At 40.0% G+C, this 9,668-nt stretch overlaps 1 protein-coding gene across 1 annotated transcript in view; it reads left to right on the top strand.

Moving 5' to 3' along the window:
• Nucleotides 1–2,109: 2,109 nt before the first annotated feature.
• LOC124111063 overlaps nucleotides 2,110–9,668 on the top strand; it is a 29,968-nt gene continuing 22,409 nt past the window's right edge. Inside the window, exon 1 of the mRNA XM_048391473.1 lies at nucleotides 2,110–2,197. The gene's annotated coding sequence lies outside the window, so the exon portion shown is untranslated. The remainder of the gene's footprint in view (nucleotides 2,198–9,668) is intronic.

Here is a 9,668-nt window from a genome sequence, read left to right as displayed (position 1 = left end):
AATGAAAGGAATCTTGAGAGTTTTGTTTTCTGATGATTGCCATTCACATTTCAAACCTATGAGAAACATGTACTTTGATAATAAGCTTTGTATATGAAACAACATAGTTTAAAAAAATGCTTTGTCCCCTTCACAACTATAATAGGCTAACTGATCATCATGGAGGGACTGACTGTCTGTACCTGCATAATAGAAACCACAGAAAATAGTAAAAAGTAAAGGTATAATCACTTACCTTGACGTTCTTGCTTTAAAAGAAAAATTACCTTAGAAGCTCCAGCCACTAGGCCTTCTACTGCAAGGACCAGACGACCATTTTGATCAAGTTGTGAAGGGAGGATAACTCTAACTGTTGTTTTGTTTTGCAAAGTTTAATGTCAATGATGTCAGAGCATGAGATAACAAGTTCAATTCTCTATTAGTAATGGGTTTATGAAATATATGTTATTTGTCTTAAGTTGGTAATTTTGAAGCCTTTCTTATTATTTCAATCATATTAAATGATATTATTTAGATTCCATATGTATCAGAGATCATAAAATATTCTGTGGTCTCCATATATATGAGGACATTTTACTGGCAAAACGGTTATGAAAGCTCCAATGTATATATGTCAATAAGCTACCAGGAATGGTTCAATGAGTTTCCCAGTTAACTCTCTCACATTCCGCATCTGCTATGCCTTGAAGCAGTTACATGCACCTCCAACATTAATATAAAAATAGTTGCTTTTATCATCAATAATCAAATGGAGTGATTTTGAATAATTGTTACCACAAAATTCTTGCAATATAGTGATAATATTTACAAAATGACTTTGGGACTTGAGAATACATACAAAAATACACACATCAGTTGCCAGAGGGCTGTGAGGTATTGGGGCTTAGAAATCCCTTGAATAGTACAAATTTAACTGTACCCCTTTTAACTCTGTTGTGTATCATATTCTTTGTTTGATGTGTAGTGACACACTCAGTAATATTCAAAATAAATATTATAATTATGTTACTGTACACACCTACATATATAGTGTGAACATCATCGCCTGTTGTACAATGTCATGAGAGTATACTCCTAGACATTTCCTTCTGTGTTTCTGTGTATGAGAAGAATAATTAAAATAATCTTGAAAAATAGCATAACACAAACATCCTAGGAACTTGTATTATTACACTTATATCCCCACAAATGAGTGGCATAACATCTTTAAAATATATAAATTAGAGAATAATTTTATTTTCATTTAGCATTTGCTATTTCGTAGGAAAACATTGTTCAGAAGTGGCCAAGAGAGCTATTTTACAGAAAATTTATTCCATACCATCTGGGGTATTTCCAAATGACGACATCCGATGAGCTCCGCCGTTCTTTTTGTCTGTTTGTTTAGGCTGAAGAAATTAATTAACATGCGCCCTTTGTCGAAATCTTTATAGAGCACGGTTAACCAATCAGTGTTTATGCAAAAATGCGTTAAACAAATATTGCCTCCAGCCTCCAAGTTTATTTAGCTGTCCTTGCAGACGGTAGCCCAGTCTCTGGTCACGCTCAGTTGCTTTGCGTATCATCCGGGTACTCACGGGGAAAAAACAATAATAAAGGCAACAACCAGTCCGGGGAATTGCGTTAGATCAGTGCCCCTTTAAACATGTCACCACCTCACAAAGGTTATGACAATCAAATAATACATTTGGGATTGATATCATGGTTAGAAATTAAACATGGCAATGGCTAAAAATTGCAGATAATAAGCAACACGACCATTTTATAGGAATTGCATATTTTTCATTAGCGATCTGTATAAAAAGAAGAAATTGTATCCGCTCTAGTTCCGCATTACCACTTTATGCGCTGCTATATTTAGCTACAAATGGCGGATATCGAGTCAGTAGCACTGCCATTGACGCACTTCGCAGAACGGAGTAAAAATAAAAAACACAAGAAGTGCAGATGATTTTGCTCTTATTAAATGTTTGTCAATTAAACACAAAGTTGCATGTGACAGATATAATTCTCTATAGTGTTTATCTCAGGTCTGGTCTATCCCACTTCTGGTCGCCACAGGCGTTGGATAAGTGAAACGACCTTGCGTGAACAGACAATCAGGTCACAAGAAGCGGGTAAGGCCTTTCATTATCTGTGGGCGCTTTGAGATTCAGTATATTTATAGCTGAGGACTCGGGATGCTACGGCTAGCCAGGTAAGACATCGGGGTGATCTGCTGTACCGTGTTTTTTTTGTATATTATAATATCAGCGTGTGTATTAATAATTATAAGAGTGAGATGTCGATAAGAACGTCGTCTTGTGTGGTCGATGACGTGGGAACAAGACGGATGACCAACGGTCATTGATAAGCTCATGCTTACACGAACACCTAGCGGTATTTGCGAACTAGGTGTGTGTGTGGAATGCCCTAGTTATTTGAACAGACACTTCCTACACTTGAATTACTATGCTCGTGGTAAGAGGCGACTAACGGGATCAGGTGGTCAGGTTCGCTGACTTGATTGCATGTCGTATCCCAATTGCGTGGATCGATGCTCATGATGTCAATCACTGGATTGTCTCGATTAATTTTCAGACCGCCGTCATATAGCTGGAATATTGCCGAGTGTTAAACAACAAACAAACAAACAAACAAACAACCTGTTGGCAGGCCTCTTTTCACTGACATTTATTGCATGACTATTTGATCTCACCTTATGTGCAAATAAGGTGTGTGTTGACTCCATATTTGAACAGATTTCGATATCTTGTTCCACCTATAGTGAAGGGTTTTTTTCACGTGTAGTTTAGCTTACATGGCCATTTTATCGATTGTATGATCTCCATAGCCCATAGCGATTTAGAATCTTTGAATTCTTAAACGATTTAACTTGCTATTATTAGGATGTGCGCCGCAGTTCGCTGTATATCGGTATGTCCTTTAGGCGGACCAGAAATCGTGGACTTGAATATTCACCCAAATGCCCCTTGATTATGTTCCTAGATTTGTCAACACCATACCCGTACGTGCTCGAACCGGTGAAGATCCATGCTTGTCGTAGAAGGCGACTATGCTTGTAAGAGGCGACTGACGGAATCGGGTGGTCAGGCTCGCTGACTTGGTTGATTATCATCGTATCCGAATTGCGTGGATCAATGCTCATGATATCAATCACTGTTGTGTGGTCCACTATTATTTACAGACCGTCGTCATATAGGTAGAATATTGCCCAGTGCGACGTTAAACAACAAACAACCAAACGTGCTCGTGGGTTTCACTTAAGATGTTATAGTCTAAGACCTGCATATCACAGCGGACTTTTCTCCTGTGCCAAGCTGACACGCCGTGATATAAGCGAAATTCTGTTCAAAGCAGCGTTAAACCAAATTCAAACTCTTTGACTGAGAAATATGAACCTGTAAACGGAACCTGTGCAAGTCTAGTTATATCGGTGTTGAGTATTACTCAGCAGTTGATTATGGCGCCAGATGCCCGGTGTGTTGTCACAGGAAGAAACCGTCAATGCAGACAACGAACCGTTTGTTTGTTTCTTGTTTAACGCCACACTCAGCAATATTCCAGCTATATGACGGCGGTCAGTAAATAATCGAGTCTGGACCAGACAATCCAGTGATTGACAAAATGAGCATCGATCCACGCAATTGGGTTTCGATGAAATGCATAACCAACTCAGCGAGCCTGACCAGCCTGACCACCCAGGCAATGATATGAATGAGTGAGTGAGTGAGTTGTGTTTAACGCCGCTTTTAACAGTATTTCAGTTATATCACGGCGTGTCAGCTTAATGTGGGAGGAAAGCCCGAGGTGATGCAGGTCTCAGACCTTTACCACTTCGGTGAAACCCACGAGCAAGGGTATGGTGCTGACAAACCTAGAAACATAATAGGGGCGACCCGGGATTCGAACCCACAATCATAGGTTTCTGGCGTGCCCAAGGGACGCAACACTGCACAGCGAATCGCGGCGCCTGAGACGATTGGGCCACCCGTGCCCCCGCGACGAAATGAATATAACGCAGTTGACGGTGGTGAAATCATAAGGCAGTATACAGCGATCACATCATGAAGCAGTAGACGGCGCGGATAATGAAAATATGATATACACCAGTTCGTGGAAAGTGAATGATGGGCGATATCAACGATTCAGGGGAAGAGGTAAATATAATTTATAACATCATGGAAATGTTAGTATAAATCGATGAATAATTGAAGCAACAATAATTGAAAAATAAATTATGCAGATAACAAATAACTAAGAAATAAATGATACCAAGACCAATAATTGTCGTAAAAGGACTAATATATGTAATATATTCACAGTACGTATTCAAAAAGAAAATAAAACCCAACCCAGGTCAGCAAGTCAAGGGGCAGGATGCAATCTGCAAGGAACACCATACAGGCCAAATTCCCATTGTATACAAGACGGATGCCAAGGCTAGGAGTGGGAGTCAGTCCAAGCGGCTGACAACATTGTATACAAAGGTAAACGGACAGCATAAAAATACATGTAAATAAATACAATACATAATTAAAACAAGTATTTGTCACAAAGTGACGAAATGTCCCCCGCCTGTATATACACTATAGTACCAAATATGAAGACAATCAAGCGATTAGTTCTTGAGATATCGCGGCAACACCGTTTTCCAACTCCAAAAGCAGATTTGGCTGCTGTGACCTTGAAAATGGGGTCAAGGTCACCAAAACCGACTGGTGTCTGCGGTGTCTGTATATACATCATAGTTCCAAATATGAAGACAATCCAGCGATTAGTTCTTGAGATATCGCGGCAACACCGTTTTCCAACTCCAAAAGCAGATTTGCCTGCTGTGACCTTGAAAATGGGGTCAAGGTCGCCAAAACCGACTGGTGTCTGTATATACACCATAGTTCCAAATATGAAGACAATCCAGTGTTTAGTTCTTGAGATATCGCGGCAACAAACAGGTGGGACGTACAGACGTACGGACGTACGTACGGACGGTCGTGATACTATATACCCCGCTTCGCGCTTTCGCGCGGCGGGGGACAAAAACATAAATAATAAGGAATTGTGCTGATAAATGACATAACATAGAATACTATAACATGAATCACCTTCCACAGGGTAGGGAACTGTCCATAATTACTGGCTCCCAAGTTTATATAGAAGTCAAGACAAAGACGGAACGGCACTGTTACTGGGGAACAGAAGGTATGGTGAAATCTTACAAGGTTTGAAAGTTGAACATTATGTACATAATGAATCTGTATGAATAAAGTTTAAAGTAAATAGAAACAGGAATGCCATTGCCATAAACGTTGATTGCGATAACTGTTAAGTAACATATGCTTGAAGTGACGAAGTGAAATAGATATACAATGATATATGTTAAATGAATATGACATACATTGACCGATTGCCAATATTTTAGAATACATGCAAGGAAAAGACAAATAAGGAGCCCCAGCCGTCCACTTCAAGCACAGACGTAACGTTCCCATCCCCCGGAAAAGAAATGGTACATTGCCAAGGGACACAAACTGACGAATCAACCTTCAAGGAGAGTGATGAAAACCACTGCTCAATATGCGGTGTGCAATATGGAACAACAGAGGATGAAGATAAGGGAATGTGGGTGGGTTGCAATAATGAAGATTGTCACTACTGGGTGCACCTGTCGTGCATAGGATTTAAAGTAAACAAAAAACAATCAAATATAATTAAAAAAATCCCTTTTTACTGTGCACGACATCAATAAATATTATAAAACATTATCTGTGTTTGTTGTGTATACTTCACTTTTAATGTAACATTGGAATCGTCAATATTACCAATTACTGTCATAGGAGTATATACGTTGTTTGTGTTTATACATTTACACACACTGTTTGGTTACATACGATTGTTCCAATAACGTAAATAATAAAACACTTATACCCTAAAACATCCATTAAAAAAAGGGATTACCTCTAGTCGATGGGTGTGTCATCTGAAGCGGTCAAACCTGATGATGAAATAACATTATTGCAATAAATCATACATGTTATATCCTTTTTGCAACATATTCTAATTATCGACAAGTAACACAAAAAGATGTAATTATTTTATATTACACGTATAGGCCTTGCCAACAAAGTAAATAATAGTAATATTAAAGCATGATTAAAAAGTATAAAATCTCACCAGATTCACCAGCTTCAATTGTTTCTAGAACGTCCAGGATAGTTTCTTCAACATCAGACAGATGTGTTAAATACATCAGCTTTGTTCCGAGTCTGATATCTTGCTCAAACAGGTGGCATTTGGCATCTGCTATTGCAGTAGCACCCAGTGAGCGTAAACGGTTGTGAGCAGAGGAAATTAAGTCAGAAAGTTCGGTTTACGTCTTGTTTGATAGAGCGTTATGCTGATCCCTATCCCCTGGCAGAACGAAAACGGGGTGGAGTTTGTGGGACTTTCCCTAACTGGATGCCACTGTCCAGTTGACGGAAGTACTCATCCCTATTGGATCTGCATGTGCTGGCGTTATGCACGAGCCCTGCATCCAAAGATCTGTTAGACAGTGAGACATGTGGAAGTTGTGCATGGGGATAAGCCACATATTGAGATGCGCGGATATCGGTGCGCCATTGTCCTATCTCACTGTCTATACAGACCTCATATCCGTTATTGTCCTCGGCCAAGTCAGCACCAATTACATCCATCAGGTGTGATCTTGCCTGAAAATGGTATAACATACATCAGTAGTCTGACAATTATAAATATATTAGTATTTACTTATTGTGCATGCTCAATTATTACATCGGAGGCATTAAATCAGATTGCTCATAATAATAATATTTAAAACGCATATGTGGTTTTATCGCCAAAATACACCAAATTATTTTTTCATGAAGATTTGCTTGCCGTTTCTTATACTTGTATGAGCGAATGGGAAAACAGTATGGCTACACCTTATAAACATATAGTGGCATTTGTGAGTGAAGGATGAACGATTGTTGAAAATTCACATACCATTATTAACTGTAAATGATGTATTTGTACGAATGTTCACTGGTTTATGTACCTGTTCCAAATTGTCGAGATTGCGACAGATGGTCTCCCACTTTTGAGTTGTAGGGAGGCCAGGAGGCATCCACATCTTGATCTTTCTGTTGTAGTTCTCCAAAATGAAGTCACCTCCCTCTCCCTTGCTATCATGGCCTGATTTAGACATTGTGTTTGTTTTGTCTATAAAGTCTTTCACAGCATCAGGCGCATTGACGTACATGTGCAGCTCACGAATGGTAAGCTCCTGATAATTATACATGTTCAGGCCAAAGAACAGTTCGCTGTATTTCAGGTAAGCATCCCTTGCCAAACGTGAATCGCCCCTACGACTAGCAACACGGTAAATATAAAGGGCGAAAACGTGTGTGAAAATGATGTCTGAGAAACCTGACATTTGGGTTGGTGATAGAATTGACCCATTCCGTAAAGGAATGATAGTCAGGTTTCTTGCCACACATTATACTTAACAGTATTTCAACCATTTGCCACGACTTGTGATGGTCAGAGACATTTTTACAGGAGGCCATTGCTTTGGGGGATCTGAAATGCATTATATGGGCCATGTCCTTCAATAATACTTCCCACAATATTTGTAACTACCCCTTTACCCTGTTCATTTCTTTATGACCAGGTACAGGGACGAGGAGTAGATTACCAAAGCTTCTGAGGTTTGTTACATGCTTTCAGATGCTCCACACAAGCCTCACTTCCAGATAGTGATTCTTCACATATGTCGCATGTGAACTCTGACGTCACTAATCTGGAAGCAAGGTTGTATGGAAGACCGTCACAACCAATCACTGTCCAACAACGAGGAGTCTCGTCTAATGTTTGTTTTTGGATGGAGTGAGTGAGTGAGTGAGTATGGTTTTTACGCCGATTTTAGCAATATTCCAGCAATATCACGGCGGGGGACACCAGAAATGGGCTTCACACAATGTACCCATGTCGGGAATCGAACCCGGGTCTTCGGCGTGACGGGCGAACGCTTTAACCAATAGGCTACCCGACCGACGTTTTTGGATGGAACCCATGACCTCCTTAACTGCTTTGTAAGAACATGGGTTCACCATAACAGGATTACCAACATCAATTTTAGGTTTGAACATTAGTACGGCTGTCATATTTGTTTCTCATTTTACACTGGCACCGCTTCCACATGACACAGCAGTGTAATGTTGTGTGGATGATGAAGCATGTTTACTGTCTGTAACGTTTTTGTTAACTTTGGCACTAGCTTTACCCTTGCCCTTACCTTTACGATGGCTGAAAATGTTATGAGATCATAAACAGTGGGGCAATTTATGGGAGCAGCTGCTTGATCATTTAGCCAGTTGCAAATGGTGGTGTATGAGCCTGATGGGGATGATTTTGAATTTAACTGACATGCATTTTTGCTGCCAGTACAGAGATAGGTAAATACATTTGTCATGAACGAAAGGGGAGCAACAACTGACAAACAACAGCATAACAATAACTGTTCAACACAGAGTATCATTGACAATGCTTTTTTTTGTTGCAATCGCCTTCCTGAAGGTTGCATAATCCACTTAGGAATGCAATAAATATTGGGTTTCTGTCATTCAGCCATTTTTGGGCGTCATTGTTCATAAAATCGTCAAGTGATAAACATACCATGCCACGTGCTTCCTTTTGCATTGCATCATGTTGACCATTGCCTAACGCTGATGCAATGGCTGCTTGTTCGTCCAGAGTACATTTGCCGTTGTTTATTTCGTCGATGATGGTTGTGACACTTTGTGAATATTCATTGAGTATATTATCACGGCAATAATCAGCACAGGCAGTGCAAAGCAGATTTTGTTTTTCTGTCAACAATTTTTTTCAATTAATTTCTTCACAATGAATTTGGGTATTTTTTTCCCAAGATAGTTTTAGTACCTTAAAGTTCTTTCCATGTGAAAAATCACTATGATTCTTGCACCCGCATTCCATGTTGCTGTGTTGTGTGGGAATGATTATTCCCAGATCGGTCCCTTTTATATGGTCTCAAGTAATTGTGTATTTCTTGTAATCAATCAATGACTTTAAATTTCATGACGCCTCAATTTCATATTTCGTTTTGTCATTGTTTCTTATTTCCAAGTAGTGCATAACTACACTTATGTCAATATCCACCTCCCATACATTCCTCAAATCAATTTCTGTGCATGTATATTGTGCATATCCGTTTTTTTACGTATATGTCGCTTCCGTTCATGCGCAGTTGCATCCCAATGGCCCTCAGCAATAGTCCAGCTATATGACGGCGGTCTGTAAATAATCGAGTCTGGACCAGACAATCCAGTGATTAATATCATGAGCATCGATCCATGCAATTGGGATCGATGATATGCATCAACCAAGTCAGCGAGCCTGACCACCCGATCCCGTTAGTCGCCTTTTACGACAAGCATAGTCGCCTTTTACGGCAAGCATGGGTTGCTGAAGACCTATTCTACCCCGGATCTTCACGGGTCCTATGACAATCTCCACGGGTCGTGTGCGCTGGGGATGCGGGATGCACTGCATAACATTCAAAAAGAACCTTTAGAAAGGTCAGCGAAATACCGACACAACCCATGCATCTCGGTTTAAAAGCACACCCCAACACCCCTCCCCGCTCA

This window comes from Haliotis rufescens, unplaced genomic scaffold (genome assembly GCF_023055435.1).
Source record: "Haliotis rufescens isolate VD_foot unplaced genomic scaffold, xgHalRufe1.0.p SCAF_9, whole genome shotgun sequence".
Lineage (NCBI taxonomy): Eukaryota > Metazoa > Mollusca > Gastropoda > Lepetellida > Haliotidae > Haliotis > Haliotis rufescens.
The sequence above is the reverse complement of the archived record's forward strand: the minus strand, read 5'-3'. Positions and strand labels throughout refer to the sequence as shown.